We start from the raw sequence: 20,980 nt of genomic DNA, 5'->3' as shown, positions 1-20,980 counted from the left end.
ATATATATATATATATATATATATAATATGGGTGGTTACTTTTGTGTATATCCGTTTGAAGTGTTGAGTGAAATTTGAAGAATAAGACATGTATAAATACATTTGAAGCCAAAACTGCAACACAAATTTTTTTTTTTTTAATAAAATGAACAGATGTTTATTTTTAAAGAAATATATTTCGGAGTAAGACTCCTTTATCAATCATTTTTTTTCTCTGCTTAAGGAGTCTTACTCCGAAATATATTTCTTTAAAAATAAACATCTGTTTATTTTATAAAAAAAAAATTTGTGTTGCAGTTTTGGCTTCAAATGTATTTATACATGTTTTATTCTTCAAATTTCACTCAACACTTCTAATGGATATACACAAAAATAACCACCCAGATTTTCAAAATGCGCGACCACGCGTTACCTATCCGGCTTCACAAAAACCCTGCAGTTAACAACATCACGTGGACTCTTTATCGAACTATCTCCCACTACATCATGTCGTGGAAGAAGAGAAGAAAAAAAATGATTGATAAAGGAATCTTACTCCGAAATATATTTCTTTAAAAATAAACAGATGTTTATTTTATAAAAAAAAAAAAAATTTGTGTTGCAGTTTTGGCTTCAAATGTATTTATACCTGTTTTATTCTTCATATATATATATGTTATATATATATATATGTTATATATATATCATATATATATATATATGTTAAAGGAGATTAGAACAATAGTCTAACGAGCAAAGTGTATTTTAATGTAATAGTAAAATTACTAGTTTAATTAAAATACAGGGAAAGAAAAAGTGCTCGTTGTAATTTAGATATATAATAAGCTCGATAGGTAAATATCCTAGAGCTAATTTAATATTTAGTAATGCGATTGATAATTTAAAAATCAAATTATAATTAAATTTAAAATCAGTTTCATAAGAAGGAACAACAACAAAATCAATAATTTGTACGATCGTTTCGGAAAACAGTGTTTTTATTGTGGTAGACATCAAGTTACGGACAATAATTTTTACATATAGTATTTTTAACAAACAAAGTTTCCTCATCAGCAAATATTGGGAAGGGTTTTTATTATATGTAAAAGACACCATGAATAAACCTAGCATTAAAAGTAAGGCAGATGTATCTGGAAAAAATTAAAATAAAGGTATGGATTTAACTTGATAAGAAAATTGATATGGGTTAAAGATAGAAATAAAATAGAGTAAAATTATAAATCTAAATTTGGTTTAAGTACAATATTATAATATTATTTTTCGATAAAACTCATAGACACATACACATATATATACATATATGTATACACACATATATATATACATATACACACATATACATAAATACACACATATATATATATAAAAATGCACACATATATACATATACATACATATACATATATATACATAAAAATATACATACAAATATTTACCTTTTAATTTTTCGCCTTTTGAAATCAGGAACTATGGTCATAGTACTCATATAGATGCTTGTTATAGCTTTTCAGCTTATGAAATGATAAATTTTCAAAAGGAACGCTTGTAGAATATTTTATATCCATTAGCATACTTTTGATTAAAGAACGCCAAGATTTAAAATTCGAAAGAAAGGGGAGGATAATGTTATTTGTACAATTAAATAATGCAAGGGGGATAATTAGTCATATTTCTTTAATTAAAGAATGCAAGGGAGATAATTAGTCTAACTTAATTTATTACAGAATAATAAAAAAATATTATAATCTATTTTTACTAATAAGTAATTTTTAATGATTTAAGCTGGTTTATATTTATTAAATTTAAACCAACGTTTATGACTGCATGTGAAGATTAGTTCCTCTCTTGAATTTAATAGGGTGGTTGTATTTTTAATATCTTCATATTTTAAAATTTTTAGGGTCTCTTTTGTACATAGTGCACAGAATTTATCTCCTGGTTTATATGGTTTGCAAGATTCAATTACTTGCCATTTCAACTTGAAAGAAATATTGTTATTCTTGAGTTGCCAAATATACTTGGATAGAGTAGTTTGGTTCGACAGAGAGTTATTTTTAAAAGAATATTTGTGCGTTGAAATTCTATGTTTTATTAGGCCAGATGTGGAACCAAAATATATTACCTCTTGTTTATTGTGATTATTTTCCGTTAGGTCTGGTGCTGGATTATTATATGGTGGGTTGGTTTGTAATTGATTGGTAGATTGGTTAAAGCTGGTGTCATTATTTAATCTGATGGTTGAGTTATGGCTGTTAATAGATTCATGTATATTTGGGGTTTTTGATACTGTGCAGCTATAGATTACATTTTTTATTTTACATGAGCCTTGTAGGGGACATTTATTTTTTCTTCTACAGTTACAGTCTGCTATATTTTGTATAATTGTATTTTGCAGCTTATTAATTTTTTACTATTAGAACTAATTATTTTTTTATTAAGGTTAGGCATAGTAGAGTAAGAGACTTTGATTGTATTCTTATTGAAAATTTTATTATATCTATGGGGTGGGGGACTTTAAAGTTCCTATCTAATATTTTTAAAAATTCTCTGGCTAAGTTTGTCTCTAGGTTTTTGGAATATGGAGGGTTGAACCATAGGGTCTCCTTATGTCTATTCTTACGTTTACGGGTTTTGGTTTGTTGTTTATTTGTATTATTATTTAATATTTGTGGTTTGGTTTTATCTTTTTTTATCTCTTGGTCATTTTTCTTAACTCGTATACAGGGAGACATTGTCATATTATATGTTATTACGCTCTTAATAGGTTTATTTTCAATGCAGTTTATGTTTCTATCATTTTTATTTATGAATTTAATTTGCGAATTGTATCCTGAGTTTTTAAGGGCTTCATTGTAATATTTTTCATTTTTGATAAATATGGATTTAGTAGAAGACAGTCTAGAAATTCTTAAAGCGATATTGGGAACTATTGATTTTAATATTGATTTAGGGTGGTTTGATTCATCGTGGACATATAGTAGAGATTGGTTAGGTTTATGATAAGGTTCAAAGGTAGAATTCTCAAGATTTAAGGTTATGTCTAAGAAATTAACAATTTTTTTATTAGGGTCAATTTTTATACTAAGTCCATAATTTTTAAATAATTTATGTAGAGCTTTAATTGCTTTTTCGTAATTATTATTTGTAGAGCTAGTTACGAAAAGTGCATCATCTCTGTATAGTTCTCCTTCAAGTTTGAACTGTTTGTGGAGTATACAATGAATTTCATTTAAAAGGAAAAGGCCAACTAGATATATGTTATATATATATTATAGATATATATATGTTATATATATATTTTTATATTTTGTGTACAGAAAGTTGTTAGTTGAGACAGATCATTGATACCGTCGGTATCAAGCCCGATAATAAGGCCCGTTTAAGGTATCTGAAACAAAAATGTAGTAGGCAAAAAAAATAAATGTTCTGTCAGCAACAGTACAACTTCAAAATAGTCAATATCGCCCACCTCCAGAAGAGAGAGAATTCCTGTCCGTGATAACCGTGGTAAAAGAAGACACACTCCAATCGCCAGAAACACCCACACACACAATTTGCAGGACACTGCCGACTCGTCTCTAGCCTCCTGCTTTTATAGTGGCCGGGAATTATCTATTTGCATAATCACATGAGAAAGAAACGTGATTTTCCGAGAGTTGCATGGAGTAAACGCTAATAAAAAACCCCGGACGCCATCTTGGAATTCTCTTTTCCCCCCCAACCGGTGACACAACAGACGTACCCGAGGTAAGCTCTTTTTCCCCTCATTTTAGTTATTGCTACTTCTGCTACACTCCCCCCTGATCTCATGATCACAAATGGGGCAGGGGGGCAGTCGTCTCTGTCTGGTACTTCGCCGAAGAACCGGAGGCAGCACTTCCTCCCTGCCATCCTCCTCATCGCCATTATTGCCACCAGTCTGCTCCATAGGCGGTGTTTCACAATCAGGGCAGGGGGGCAGTATTCGTCTCTGACAGGTACTCCTTCGTAAAGGCAAGACGGGTGGTCCTTCCTCCGCTTCTTCAGTATGTACATTATATGGCTCAAAATCTTCTCCATCGCCCTGCATCATACTCTCTGTCCTTTCAGAAGACATCATACTGTCTGAGTCTCCCTCTTCCTCCGATGTAACAACATAATGGCGAGGGCGCAAATCCTTCACGTGACGAGGCACACCGTCCACCAAAATCGACTGAGGGCTGATCACCTTGGTCACCTCACCCTTGCCGAACCTCGTGGTACATCGATTTTGCGGTCTTTTGACCCATACGCGATCTCCAACCTGGTAAAAGCTGTTCTTGGGACCTGGGGACGCAGTTGTGAGATTGGTCTCCTTTACTCGAACTTCGTATTGATAAATCCTGTTGGCAGGCGCAGTGGAGGGAGATGTGTCGTCTCTTGGTGTGATGTTATACCAGTAGACAGCCTCCTGTATGGGACAACACATTCTAGCCGCTATTCGTTTCACTGTACGGTGACATCGCTCCGCTATGCCATTCCCGGCTGGAGCGTATGCACAACGGAATCGCAAGTGAACTCCCCATTTACATGCAAATGCTTGGAACATATTGCTGCAGAAAGCTGTGTCATTGTCTAAAAGGAGTTCATGCAGCGCGCCACGCTCGAGGAACACTGCCTCCAACTGATGAATCACGCTTGCCAAGTCCTGCCTTGCCAATTTCCTCCAAATGGAGAAACGCGATAGACCACAGTCCGTTAAAGTTAAAAAATGGAAGGTGCCATAATGCGTGATATCCATTCCAATTCTCTGCCAATTCTCGTTAACTTCCAGCTTTCCCTTTTCCCACCTGACTGGCGCTGGGTCAATGGACTGACATTCCTCGCATTTCTGTATGACCGTTCTGACAGTTGCTTTTGTCGTGGTTGGACATCTTCTCCTGACAAAGTAGGTAGTGCGTCGCACCCCTGCATGTCCACTATCTTTGTGAATAGCCATGATTTGACTCTCATCCAGCTCGTCTGTGTGGACCGCGCCTATCACTGGGTCAAGACCGTTTTTCTATTTCATTGCCTCAAACCACCGCTGTGGCACTCGTGTCAGTCGGTCAGCAATGTTTCGTGCTGATGGAACCAGCGTCACATCCACTGTCAGCCCGTACTCTTTCATGAGCTCCTTAAGAGTGCCTAATCACCTCCTAATAAGCATCTCGCTTGCTGCTTTGGTGCGTACTCGCGCCTTTCCAGTTAGCGTGTCCGAGACCCAATGGTATACGCAAACAGAATCTGTCTTTATGTGTAGCACCTTGCTCTGCCACTGGAGAGCCAAATTGATGCCTTTTAATATGGCATCCAGTTCAGCCAAGTTGATATGTTGAGAGTCATCTTCAGGTCGCAGCCAACATGCATCTTCCAACACAGTTTCACACATCTCCAAGGCTGCCCCAATTGCTAGGGAGCTAGCATCGACCCATACATTCAGCTCTTTGCCGTCTACACACCAATTTCCCTGTGCCGGATCGTTCTGCTGCGCAGATTTCAAGGTTTCGAACATCATACGATGTAGTACGGCGTCCCTTGCTTCATCATCCCAGCCCTTCGTTACCAAACTTACTCTCCTTCTGAGTATTCCGCAAGCCACACGAAGCCAACCGCACACCGGAAAGTGCCCGACAAGTCGACCACACAGGGAAAAGATTGTTCATCGCGTAACAATACTGGGAGCCTCTGGAATTACATTTCCTTGCTTCCACCGCAGTTCATTGCGTTCCATCCTGACTGCCAATCCCAGCACCCGTGCACTGTCCTTCAACTGCTCCGGGTTCTTGCACTCCAACCCGAACTGCGCGAGGTGATCTCTCACACGGGTCGCGGACACCACGTCTTCATTGACAAAAATGTCATCAATGTAAGCAGATGCTGCGCGGCTTATAACTTCTTCCTGAGATAGTACTTCGCTGACAATTGCTCTCATTATCAAGGGTGCCACATTCAAACCAAACCCCAGACGGGTCAGACAGTATTTTTTCCCATCGATTTCCACAGTCTGGTATGGCCACAGTGTCTCATGGACCCGGACTTGTAGGTATGCTCTTCTGAGGTCCAGTAGAGACACGTTAGCACCTTTTTGTCTCCACTCACGCAGCTTAGCCGCACAAACATCTGCGTTGGCCGTAAATGCGTCTACGTGATGATTTAGCTCCCGGTAGTCCATCACCGGGCGCACTTTGGCTTTGTTCTGCTGTATCACAGCCATCAGGGGAATTAGACCTTTGGGGGATCCCAATTTATCCTCTGGGTATGGCACGAGCCAACCATTATCTATCCAGGTGTGGAGCTCCTGCGTGTATTCTTCACAAATTTCTGCTGGCACTGGGTACTCTGACACTCGATTATGCAGCCTTTCAGGGGGGTGGTCCACAGACCATTTCCACGATGCGGTCCACATTCGGTTTTGATGGTCAAAGGTAGCAGTGAAATCTGGTTCATTGATAAAAATGGCTGCGCATTTAATACTTTTCCTGGCGCCCAGCCGCACTGATCCTGTAGGCTTGACAACGACACCTCCTAGAGCTTTTATGGCGTCGATCCCTAGAAGCAAGTCAAATCCTAGTGGCTTGCCATGCACCACCAACACATCGACTCTGGCAGACACACCTTCATCAGTGGATACAGAGACCGTTCCAACACCGCAGCACGCATGGGACATTCCACCAATTGTGTTGACATTTACGTTTGTTTTTCTCCAAGACCGGCACCGGTCTGCATGTAAAATTGTCCTGGAGCATCCTGTATCAATAAGCGCCAAACATCGCGTCCCGTCAACATGGATGCTTATCACCGGGAGCGTCGTGTTCACATCTTGGTTGGGAAGGAGACTGGCGCTTATGCGTCCTCCCCTTGCTCGTTTCCCGAGCAGTTCCGAACCCAGTGTCCACTCTCACTGCAACGGTAACACCGTGTTCCACGTTTTTGACAGTCCCTTGCAAGGTGGCCTTTAACATTGCATTTGAAACAGGTCACGTTAACAGGATTATTCTGGGCCCTGTTGTTGGGTGAGCGTGTGGCCGCAACCACATCCTGATTTTGTTCGCCAGTCGTCATCAAAATTCTCGCTCTCGACATTAGCTCCCCCATGGTCAGGGCTTTGATGTTCGGCACCTGTTGAAGAGCAATTGAGATGGTGTCAGGGAATCCAGTGACAAAAATTAATTTTGTGAGTCTCTCTACGCTTTCTCCTGTGAATCCGGCCAATCCAACCAACTGCCTGATTTTGTTGGCGTACACATCCACACGTTCACCAGCCCATCTAACCATAGTTATTTTTCTATATGCTACAAACACGTCATCAGTAAATGCCTCCTTTAATCGAGCCTCAATCTGGTCTATTTTCTTTTGATCGTCCTCCTCCATTTCCATGTAGAGGGCCAGCGCATTGCCTTCCAGGTATAAAGGTAGCAGACTCGCTACGTCATCCACCTGCTGAAGTTGTGCGACAAGTCTCACTTTTTTCAGCCACGCTACAGCGTCTCCCTCGCCAGAGAACGGCTTGATAATATCACTGCTTATCCGCACCTTCGCCATATTCGGGCCGAAATAGCTTGAAACAAAAATGTAGTAGGCAAAAAAAATAAATGTTCTGTCAGCAACAGTACAACTTCAAAATAGTCAATATCGCCCACCTCCAGAAGAGAAGGAATTCCTGTCCGTGATAACCGTGGTAAAAGAAGACACACTCCAATCGCCAGAAACACCCACACACACAATTTGCAGGACACTGCCGACTCGTCTCTAGCCTCCTGCTTTTATAGTGGCCGGGAATTATCTATTTGCATAATCACATGAGAAAGAAACGTGATTTTCCGAGAGTTGCATGGGGTAAACACTAATAAAAACCCCCGGACGCCATCTTGGAATTCTCTTTTCCCCCCAACCGGTGACACAACAGACGTACCCGAGGTAAGCTCTTTTTCCCCTCATTTTAGTTATTGCTACTTCTGCTACAGTATCCTTATCAAGCTCTCTTCAGCCAATATTCGTCTGAAGAGAGCTTGATAAGGATACCTTAAACGGGCCTTATTATCGGGCTTGAAACCGACGGTACCAATGATCTGTCTCAACTAACAACTTTCTGTACACAAAATATAAATACACTCTTAAAATTTGGATTTTCCTTTTAATTGAGCACTCTGCTGGAATTCTTTTTCCAAAAAAAAACTAATCATATATGTTATATATATATATATATATGTTATATATATAATTTATATATATATATGTTATATATATATTATATATATATATGTTATATATATGTTATATATATATATAATTTATATATATGTTATATATGTATATATATATGTTATATATGTGTATATATATATATATATGTATATATATATATATGTTATATATGTGTGTATATATATATGTTATATATGTGTGTGTGTGTGTATATATATATATATATATATAATTCTCTTCCCACCAAGGCTACCATAATTTTAAGAAAACTGAAACAATTTTTAGATGGATCATTAGGATTTCCAAATTAATACATAAATACATTGTCATTGTTAATGATTGGGCAACCATTGCTCCACCATATATTTCAACATTACTGGGTTTCTTTCTAATACTCACTATCTGCAATATAATTGTGAGAAAAATTGACATTTTTGGAAGACCACCTTTGCTTCATCATCATATTCCACATTACTGTGTTTCATATTAATGCCTAATAACCGACATCAAATTTTTTTTGAAAAATATCGTCGATTTCGAAAGATTACTCAATATGTTTTACAAACAATTACAAAAATATATTGAGGAATCTAAGGATTAAGCAATCCTTGCTTCACTGCAAAATTCCACATTACTGTGTTCTTTCTCTCCCGACTACCGACACCATATTTTTAAATAATATTTCTTGGACATAACTCAGCAGGAAATGCGTTAACACATCAATCCATTAACACACATTTCATCATTATGCATAATTCTTGTCTAATTATTAATTTCGACAATCATTAGTCAAAATTTTAACCAACTTTGTCACTTTCCCTTACTAAAAAATTAACTTTGACCTGTGCTGATTATTTTATTATTATTTTATATTATTTTATTATTGATAATTTGATGCATTGTCTAGTCTTATTTTTCATTACGAACTCACCAACCAATTGCCTCACATTTCATCAGTTTTCATAACTCTTGAATATGTTACTAATGTTGACAATCATTTTGCAACATTTTAACCGACATCCCCTCCCCATCTTACTAAAATAATAACATTAATTTATTGTCCAGGCGGATTATTTTATTATAAACACACCAATCAATAAACTCACATAGCATTTTTCAAAATTCTAGGATACGTTACTAATTTCCACAATCATTTTTCAAAATTTTAGCACACATTATTATTCATCTTACTAAAATAATAACTTTGATATATTGTCTGTGCTGATGTTTTCATTATAAACATACCAATCAATTAACTCATATTTCATCATTTTTCACAATTATTGGATATATCACTAATTTAGACAACTATTTTCATTATTTTTACCAACATTGTTGCCCTCCTATCTTACTAAAATAATAACTTTGATATGTTGTCTAGGCTGATTATTTTATTACAAACACACCAATAAATTAACTCACATTTCATCATTTTTCATAATTCTTAGATATATTACAAATTTCGACAATCATTTTTCAATAATTTACACACACATTATCGTCCCTTCCCTGTTACTAAAATAATATCTTCGATATATTGTCTGGGCTTATTATTTCATTACAAACACACCAATAAACTAAGTCTTATTTAATCATTTTTCATAATTTTTGGATAAGTTACTTAATTCTGACTATCGTTTTTTTTTCAGATTATTTACCCACATTATAGCCCCGCTTGCAAAAATAATAACTTAGATATATTGTCTAAGCTGATTATTTCATTACAAACATACCAATTAATTAACTCATATTTCTTCATTTTTCATAATTATTGGATATGTAATTAATGTCGACAATCATTTTTCATTATTTGAACCCACATTATCGACCCCCTCCTTTTTTAAAATAATAACTGTCATATATTGTCTCTGCTGATTATTCACATTTCATCGTTTTTCGCAATTCTTGCATATGTTACTAATTTCAATAATCCTTTTTATAATTTGAAGCCACATTATCGAACCTTCTTACTAAAATAATAACTTTCATATATAGTCTAGTCTGATTATTTTATGACAAACAAACCAATCCGAAAACTCGCATTATATCATTTTTCATAATTTTTGGACATGTTACTAATTTTTACTATATTTTTTTCATAATTTTAACCGACATTTTTGCACACTCCTTACGAAAATAATAACTTAGACATATTGTCTTGGCCGATTAATTTATTACAAACACATCAATCAACAAACATTTCATCATTTTTCATAATTCTTGGATATGTTACTAATTGTGACTATCATTTTTTGGAAATTTTAGCCACATAATCGCATTTTCTTACTAAAATATTTATATTGACATATTGTTTTGGCTGATTCTTTTATTACAAACACACTAATCCAATAATTCACATTTCATCATTTTTCATAATTCTTGGATACCTTACTAATTTCGACAATATTTTTTCATAATTTTTACCCACATAATTTCCCTGCATCACTAAAATAATAGCTTTGATATATTGTCTAGACTGATTATCTTATTACAAACACACCAATAAATTAACTCACGTTTCATCATTTTTCCTAATTCTTGGTTATGTTACTAATTTCAACAATCATTTGTAATTATTTTACCCTACATATCGGCCTTTTCTTACTAAAAATATAACTTTGATATATTGTCTGGGCTTATAATATCATTACAAATACACTAATCAATTAACTCACATTTTATCATTTTTCACAATTCTTGGATATATTACTAATTTAGACAATAATTTTTCATAACTTTAATCCACATTTTCGCTCTTATCTTTCTAAAAATAATAAATTAATATATATAGTTGGGCTGATTATTTAATTACAAACACACATTAATTAACACACATTTCATCATTTTTCATTATTCTTGGATATGTTACAAATTTCGACAATCATTTATAATAATTTTAACAAACTTTTCCCCCCCTTTTCTCAAATAAAAACTTTGATATACTGTCTGGGCTTATTTTTTCATTACAAACACACCAATAAATTAACTCATTTTTCATCATTTTTCATACTTTTGGGGCATGTTACTAATTTCGACAATCATTTTTCAAACTTTTAACCTACATTATCGTCTCCCTTACTAAATTAATAACTTTCATATATTGTCTGGCTGATTATTTCATTATAAAAACACCAATAAATTAACTCACGTTTCAACATTTTTCATAATTCTTGGATATGTTACTAATTTCAACAATCATTTTTCATAATTTCAACAAACTTTTTCTCACCCCTGACTGAAATAATAACTTTGATATATTGTCTGAGCTTATAATTCCATTACAAACACCAATACATTAACTCAAGTTTAATTATTTTTCATAATTCCTGGACATGTTACTAATTTCGAGTATCATTTTTCGCTATTTTAACTTTCATTATTGGTGCTTCCTTATTAAAATTATAACTTGGATATATTGTTTGGGCTGATTATTTCATTACAAGCACACCAATAAATTAACTCACATTTCATAATTTTTCATAATTCTTGGATATGTTACTAATTTCAACAATCATTTTTCATCATTTAAAATTGTATTACTTTCACACTCTTGACTAAATTAATAACTTTGATATATTGTCTGGGTTAATTATTTTATTACAAACACACCAATCAATTTTCATCATTTTTCCTAATTCTTGGATATGTTACTAATTTCAACAATTATTTTTCACTACTTAACCTCCATTATTGGCACTTCCTTACTAAAATAATAACTTTAATATATTGTCATTATAACCACATTAATCAGATAACTCACAGTTCATCATTTTTCCTGATTCTTGGATATGTTACTAATTTCGACAATCATTTTTCACTATTTTAATCTACATAATCAGCACTTTCTTACTCAAAAAGTAGCTTTGATCTATTGTCTGGGCTTATTATTTCATTACAAACACAAATAAATTAACTCATGTTTTCATAATTCTTGGATATGTTTTTAATTTTGACAATCATTTTAATAATTTTTACCGACATTACCGACCCCCCTTCCCTTAATAAAATAATAACTTTGATATATTGTCTGAGCTTATTATTTTATTACAAACACACCAATCTATTAACTCACATTTCATCATTTTTCCTAATTCTTGGATATGTTACTACTTTCGACAATCATTTACTCTATTATTAACCCACATTATGCCCTCCCCCCTTTACTAAAATAATTACTTTGCTATATTACCTTGGCTGATTATTTCATTACAAACACACTAATCAATTAACAAACATTTCATTATTTTTCATAATTCTTGAATATGTTACTTATTTCTACCATTATTTTTCATAATTTTAATTTACATTATTGCTCAATTTGTCTGAAATATTAACTATGATATATTGTCAGGGCTGATTACTTCAATACAAAAACCACCAATCTGATTACTCACACTTCATCATTTTTCATAATTCTTGGATATATTACTAATTTCGACATTTATTTTTCATAATTTCAAGCCACATTATCGCCCCCTTCTTACTTAAAAAGTAACTTTGATATATTGTCTGGGCTAATTCATTACAAACGCACCAATCAATTAACTCACATGTCATCATTTTTTTTAAATTCTTGGATATGTTACTAATTTTGACAATCGTATTTCATAATTTTAACCCACATTTACTATGATAATAACTTTGATATATATTTTTACCCACATAAAATAAAGTAATGTCTAAAATGTAAAATGTTGCAGCCATTTCTGGGACTGACTTCATATCCCCCAACCCACTTTTTAAAATATAATTGTTTTCGAAATTAATAGATGAAAACATTAACACTGTTAGGGATTAGACAATCATTACTGCAACATGAATTCCTGAGTGTAGTATCAGTCTCAGCATTCCAGTGACTTTAATCCCCACCTCCTTAACTCAGGATTGCTTGATATATTTACGTGATTTTCTGGAATGTTACAAATAAGCGTGCACGGATTCATTTATCTGATTTTTTTGGAATCAGTAGTTCAGCCATGTGATTTTTGGAATATGACATAGCAATGTAATACATCATAAATATATTATATACATCTTTTTAACAGAAGATAATGACGTCATTATCGGATGTAAACACACCAGACTCTCATTCCCTCTACTCGAAAATAAGGAGATTATGCCTGGGATCCAATTAAACTCTCACCAAATCCATTAACTCACATTTTGTATAATATTAAAATCTGTAAGTATAAGGCTTTAGAGAAACAAACGTTGATTAACTCATATTATGCCTCCCCCCTTTCCCTCGTACTTGAATAAACAATAGCATATATAGTGTTTGGGATTATGACTCAGACGTTTAGAGTTTTATAATGAAATGCATTGTTTACATTTTAAAATATAGCAACTGGTAATTTCGATTTTTGTCGGTAAATATTTTAAATCACACAATTTTATTTTTTCCTCTTCAATTTTCATGATAATTTGGTATTTTACATTTTGAAATGCGATAATCACGTTGGTACCAATTTTTTTACTTTGAAATTAATATTTCACTCTGGGTTATAATATCAAATCATGAGGGCGGTTAATGTAAGTATTAAAAGTCGCCATTGTAGGGGAATAAATAAGAGCACCGGATTACCGGTGTAGGGTAAGGAGTGAGGTCCCTTGAAAAAAGAGGAGGAGAGTCCGTACACATGAGGCACGGATGCAAAAAGTTCTTCTCCTAAAAGATAATGTTGGACAGGCAGAGTACAACTCTAGAATACAGTCCTCACTCCTCCCGTAAACCCCACTATTGAAGTGAGTAATCTTTTTACCTTAATGTTCTGAATTGCAGTGTTGTCATGTTTTCATGTTTGTTAATAAATTCTTGTCGTTTATACTTGTTGTACGTTTAGTAATTATTAAAGCTGGTCAGTAGTTTTGGGACTTGGAAGAACCTAAACCCGGTACAACAGTGGTGACCCCAACTAGCAACATAGAATACGCAAAGCAACGTTTTTTTTATGTTTTAATAACAAAAGGAAAATGCGTAAAATTAAAGTTTATTTTTAAATAAAAATAATCCATAACATGAATCCCGGCGTCAGAGTAGTTGAAAATAAATAAACAAAACATTTACGTACGTAAATTAAAAATAAAAAAATAAAAAATAATGACTAGTTACGTTTTTGTGCCGAGATTTATTTTATACAAGTATCGTTACCCTTTCATCGGGATATTCACATTTTTCTCGCACAACAAATATGGCCGACCGCGTCTTCTTTAATTTGCACGCGGCGCCAGTCTCGTGATTGGCTGATGTGAACACTACGTCACACTTCGTCTTCCTCTTGCTCTTTCCCTACTATTACTACTATACGGTGTCATCTAGCTAACTGTCGCTATAAATAAATAAATAAGATAAAAATAAATAATAATAATAATAAAAATCATAAATAAATGTGAAATGGCGTCGCCCACATTCAGTCTGATTCCAACGGATGTACGGAATGACCCTGCTTTGTTTTTCGCACAGCTAGATTTATATTTTCGGCAGAAAACGATATCAGGACAGACTGAAAAGTTTTGCCATGTGGCGACTATATTACCTCAGGATGTTATCGTCGAGGTGAGAGACCTAATTATATCTCCTCCCACAGAGAAACAATATAACACCCTACGAGAAAGAGTGACAACTGCTGTGTCAGTTTCAGCACACAGGCGAATCTCAATATTATTAGACCAGGAAACGATGGGGGATAACACGCCGTCACAGTTTCTAAAGTGCCTGCAGAAGTTGGCTGAAGGGACAATGGACAATAATATTGTCAAACACATCTTCCTACAGCGCATACCAACCGAGTATAAGGTGGTAATAGCTGCACAAGATGAATCTATGCCAGTGGAACGAGTGGCTGAGATAGCCGACCATATTGCCGATATAATGTCGACACGATCGTCAACGGTGGCTGGCGTTCAGACATCGGAGAAAGACGAGCTACTCTCCAAACTAATGGAGGGACAGACCAGGTTGGAAGCTCGCATGAACAAAATGGCGGAGGACATCGCGAGACTTACCCTCGAGAATAAGCAAAGGCGGGGGGGGGGGGCGCACAGCCACTCCAGAGAACGGAGGCAGGATAGGACCATTTGCTGGAAGCACAAGAGATTTGGGGAGAAGGCAAATTCCTGTATCCCACCGTGTAGTTACAAGAGTTCGGGAAAAGCTTAAACCGACAGAAGAATGCGGCATCAACTGTCGGTGCATCTCGTTCAGGCCACCTATTGTATGTGGTGGACAAAAACTCAGGTACGTCCTTTTTGGTGGACAGCGGGGCACAGGTGTCTCTCATTCCTGCGACTGCAGCCGACAAGAAATCCCCTCCCTGTAAATTCACACTACGAGCTGTGAATGGCTCGTTAATACACACATATGGGGAGAAGTGTATGGACCTTAATTTAGGCCTGCATAGAACATTTACCCACATTTTTATAGTGGCGGATGTAGACAGTGCTATTTTAGGTACCGATTTTTTACAGGCGTTCGGTTTGGTGGTGGATATAACAGGCCAGTGTCTGAAAGATCCAGAAACGCATCTCACAGCGTGCGGGGTAGTTAGGACTGGTACTCCATTGTGTCCAGCAAGTGGCACATGCAAACCAGGATAACGATTTTCTGAGTCTCTTGAAGGAATACCCTTCAATTTCAGTGCCTTCTTTCCATAGGGACGTTTTGCCACACTCCACCACACACTATATCGAAACAAAGGGTCCGCCCGTTCATAGCAAAGCTAGGCGCTTAGCACCAGAAAAGGTAACAGCGGCCAAGGCTGAATTTCAGCAAATGATGAAGTTAGGCATAGTTCGCCCTTCAAAGAGCGAATGGGCTTCACCTCTTCATCTTGTCAACAAAGGTGTTAACACATGGCGGGCATGTGGGGACTACAGAGCACTGAATGCAGTCACTAAACCAGATAGATACCCAGTACCACATGTCCAGGACATGACAGCAGTGGCTCAAAATAACCGTTTTTTTACAAAATTGGATTTAATTCGAGCATATCACCAAATACCGGTGGAGCCCGAACACATTCCTAAAACGGCTATCATCACCCCATTCGGGATGTTCGAGTTCATGCGAGTTCCTTTTGGGTTGCGGAATGCAGCACAAACATTCCAACGGTTCATAGACCAGGTGTTGTCAGATTTGCCATTCGTCTGTGCATATATTGACGATGTACTTATTGCTAGCCAAACTAGAAAGGAACACATCGGTCATGTGCGACAGGTCTTCGAACGTTTGAAGCAATATGGGATAGTCCTAAACCCATTAAAATGTGCTTTTGGTCAATCCGAAGTAATTTTTTTAGGACACCATATTTCAGAGGGGGGAATATCCCCATCACCAGAGATGGTCAAGTCCATTCAAAATTTCCCTATCCCTGCCACAATGAGGCAGCTGCGTCAATTCTTGGGGCTGATATACTTTTATCGTAGGTTCTTACCTCACTGTGCACAAGTACTTTTACCATTGACAAGTTTGTTGACAAATGTGAGGAAGTGTGACATTGTGTCTTCAGAGCACGCGGTAGAAGCATTCAACAAGATCAAGGCTATGTTGCAGGAGACTGCAAAATTGTCTCACATCTAACCCAACCAGGAGCTGTTAATAGCAGTGGATGCATCCGCAATTGGAATTGGAGTGGTCCTACAACAAAAATGTGATGCAGACTGGAAACCCATTTCCTTTTTCTCAAAAAAATTAACAGAGACTGAGAAACGCTATAGTACATTTTCCAGAGAGCTGTTAGCTGCATTCTCCGCGATACGCCATTTCCGGCAGCTCTTGGTAGGTCAGCAGTTCCATATCCTCACAGACCACAAACCCCTGTTAGGCGCTTTACAGTCTTCCTCGGACAAATATTCTTCCAGAGAGATTCGCCAGATGGATTATATCCTTCAATTGACATCGGATATCCGGCACATCAAGGGAGCAGACAACATCCCAGCAGACACCTTATCGCGGGGAATTAATTCCTTCCTGTTGCAGCCGGCAATTGACGTCGACACCTTGTCTAAAGAACAACAGAAGGATGAACATTTACAAAATCTCCTGCAGAATAATCCAACTTCATTGAACCTAGTGACAATTACCAACCCTACCAGCCACACAAAAGTTGTGTGTGACACAAGCACAAACAAACTGCGACCATACGTTCCAGCATCGCTACGCAAAGACATATTTAAGGCAGTACACGGTCTATCGCATCCAGGGGCCAATGCCTCTGTAAGGCTACTAACAGACCGATATGTCTGGCCACGAATAAAAGCTGATACAAGAGCGTGGGCGAAAACGTGTGTGGAGTGTCAAAAAGCCAAGGTCGGTCGTCACACGCGAGCTTCTCTAGGCACGTTTCCAGTTCCAGATGAGAGATTTCAGCACATTCATATCGACATCACCGGACCATTTCCGACATGTGAAGGTCAGTGCTATCTGCTGACATGTATCGACAGATTCTCACGATGGTTTGAAGCTCTACCGATGCCAGACATGACGGCATACACAACTGCCAGGACATTCCTTGCTGGTTGGGTGGCCAGATTCGGTGTACTACAAAATGTTACATCAGACAGAGGTCGACAGTTTGAGTCAGACCTTTTTCATAAACTTGCAAAACTTTTGGGCACCAAGAGTATACACACCACGGCTTATCACCCCCAGGCAAACAGCATGGTCGAGCGACTACATCGCAGTCTGAAAGCCTCCTTACGGGCACAGCTTACCGACAATACAAGGTGGTTAGAACATGTCACTAATATTGTTGGGACTGCGGACAACAGTGAAAAGAGATATGGAGTGCTCAGCAGCGGAGGCTCTATATGGAACCACATTGCGGTTGCCAGCACAATATTTTTTTGAAGCACCAAAAAAAGTTATGGACATGACAGCGTTTGTCGACCGGCTAACAACAAAAATGGCCAAGATGGCATATTCTCCCTCAGGCTCGAATAGGAACATGGTCCCATATGTACCTAAGGGTTTAGAGACTTGCACGCACGTCTTTATCCGTGATACGGAAAGGAGGCATTCCCTGCAACCGCCGTATCGTGGCCCCTTTAAGGTTGTGGAGAGACAAAATAAGTTTTTCAAGGTGCTTATCAAGAATGAGGAACAAAACATTTCGGTAGACAGGTTAAAACCCGCAGCACTGGAAGAGACATATCTGAAAGTATCACCCCCAAACACCATGCCGGTAGATATGACGCTTCAGAAAGTAGAAAAGAAAAAGACACGGTCAGGTAGACATGTCAGATGGTCAGCACATTTAAAAAATTTTGTGACGGTTTAAATAAAATTAAAAATGTTGCCCATTTGTTTCAGGTACTCCGTATTTTGGGGGGGAGTACTGTAGGGGAATAAATAAGAGCACCGGATTTCCGGTGTAGGGTAAGGAGTGAGGTCCCTTGAAAAAAGAGGAGGAGAGTCCGTACACATGAGGCACGGACGCAAAAAGTTCTTCTCCTAAAAGACAATGTTGGACAGGCAGAGTACAACTCTAGAATACAGTCCTCACTCCTCCCGTAAACCCCACTATTGAAGTGAGTAATCTTTTTACCTTAATGTTCTGAATTGCAGTGTTGTCATGTTTTCATGTTTGTTAATAAATTCTTGTCGTTTATACTTGTTGTACGTTTAGTAATTATTAAAGCTGGTCGGTAGTTTTGGGACTTGGAAGAACCTAAACCCGTACCAACACCATGATAGAGAGCTGGCGTCACATCCGGTGAAATGACTAAGCTTTTTTTCAAATATTTATAAATAACACTAGAAGCTATTGAATTTTATAGAAATAACGTTAAAATTCACTAAATCTTATGACCCCTATGCAGAAAACCGGCTAGCTGACCAACTTGGACTTGACCGTTTAGGCCAATTTTTCAATATGAATATCCAAAAGTTTGAACTTTAAAATGATACCAAATTTGTCAATGTTGGTTGGGTCACTCAAAAGTTTTAGGCGGACATACATACATACATACATACATATACACACACAAACAGACAGGTGAGATTCATATAATAGATTACTGTATTAATTCCAATTTTAACTTAATTTTCACTTACCTATATTTAAATATTACTGTATTAACAGAATCCGTAAGAATAAGAATAGAAGTGCAATTATTATATACTGGGCTATATAACGAATGTATATATGAGTTTTTATATCTTGTTAACATGTTGTCTATCTGTGTTCCTTTTGGTGTTGGAATGATTAATCAGAATCAGGAATCAGAAAATTCGGAACTTTTGGGGGTATAAGAATCAGAAAAATTTAAATCTAATTTCCAATTCCAAAACGATTCCTTGAAAAACATGTTAAACTTAATTTTACATTGTTGGTATTAAAGATAAAATGATGAATATTTATTAAGTTAACAGTAAGATTAAATTCTATACCTCATAATAACATTAAAAAATCGATGTAAATTTATTTTACTTATGTCAAAAATGAAAAAAAAAAATTTTAGCTTTTGCCCAATCCATCAGCCAAACCTGCCAAAAACTTTAATGAATTAGTGGACTTTTCAGACTTTTATGCAAGACACATTTAGGCATCATTGTTTCTTTGATTTCGGAATCTCCTGTCTGTTTAGTAGTGTTTACTGGCCATAAAAGCAAGTTCTCAATAAAGGCCATAAACTCAAAATGAACGATTCTTGTCAGTCAAGTTTATATTCTTTCTATTGATAAGATACAAAAACACAAATGAAGCTAACAAAAATGCAAGTGCATATTTTTTTTAAATATTTGAAAGAAATTTAAAATATATTCTACTTATATTACATTTCATATTTAACCTTATATTTTCATGTAAATGTAGAAGTTAAATAGATTATTTCACTATATAAAAATATTATTGTTGTGTATGAGAAAGTCTTCAGCAAATCTCCCCATAAACAAAAGTGAGATTCTAGTTTTTTCAGGCGATTATGTATGAAAACCCTAAAAATTTTGTCAGGAAGGAAAATATGTATTCATTTTGAATTTAGAATTTCCCATGTAAATTTAACATGAAAGAAGACCCAAATTTTTGAGCGTTAATAAATAAATTTGTTCAGATAAATTTTGGGCGTTTTTTGAGAGAGTATTAACTTTTTTTTAAATGATTAAGTGTGGTTTATAATCAAGTTAGACTTGGAGTTAGAGATAGAAAATTAAATTTATATAAAAAATTGATCATCCCCCCAGTTCACATTCTAAAATATTTTTTTCGTTTTTTTGTAAAGTTTTTCAGGATCTTCAGTCATGCATATTTACCTAAAAAGTAGAATCTTATTTTGGAAAGAAAATTATTATATTAATAACATGTTATTCTATTTACTAGTTACTTATCTTCCCACTGTGGCAGATTTAGACATAAGGTTAATTTATAATGTACAGAATCCTAGTCTCGAAGAAGGGACATTAAAAATTGGGATAAAAATAAGAATCTACAAGAAAAATATAAAGTATAGTACCAGAACAGGTATTACACTTTGAATTATTTATCTGTAAGTTAGAGCAACAAAATCCTCGAAAAGTGTGGAATAGTTCAGATCGTTGGTCATCTTCTATCTTACACTATCTATCTTAGTCTTAGCTAGAATCATTTTACTCACCACAATACCACATTTACTCTTATTCAAAATAGAGTCAATATATATATATCATGGATTCTCCCATCGATTTTGACATATGAGGTTTTTACAACTTTAGCTATTTAACCTTGTGTGTGAGTCACAAATGACATTTCAGTTCAGCTACTAATCTACAAGTTCTCATATATATATATATATAAGTTTT

This window comes from Euprymna scolopes, chromosome 41, assembly GCF_053919585.1.
Source record: "Euprymna scolopes isolate OS-2025 chromosome 41, ASM5391958v1, whole genome shotgun sequence".
NCBI lineage: Eukaryota > Metazoa > Mollusca > Cephalopoda > Sepiida > Sepiolidae > Euprymna > Euprymna scolopes.
The sequence above is the reverse complement of the archived record's forward strand: the minus strand, read 5'-3'. Positions refer to the sequence as shown.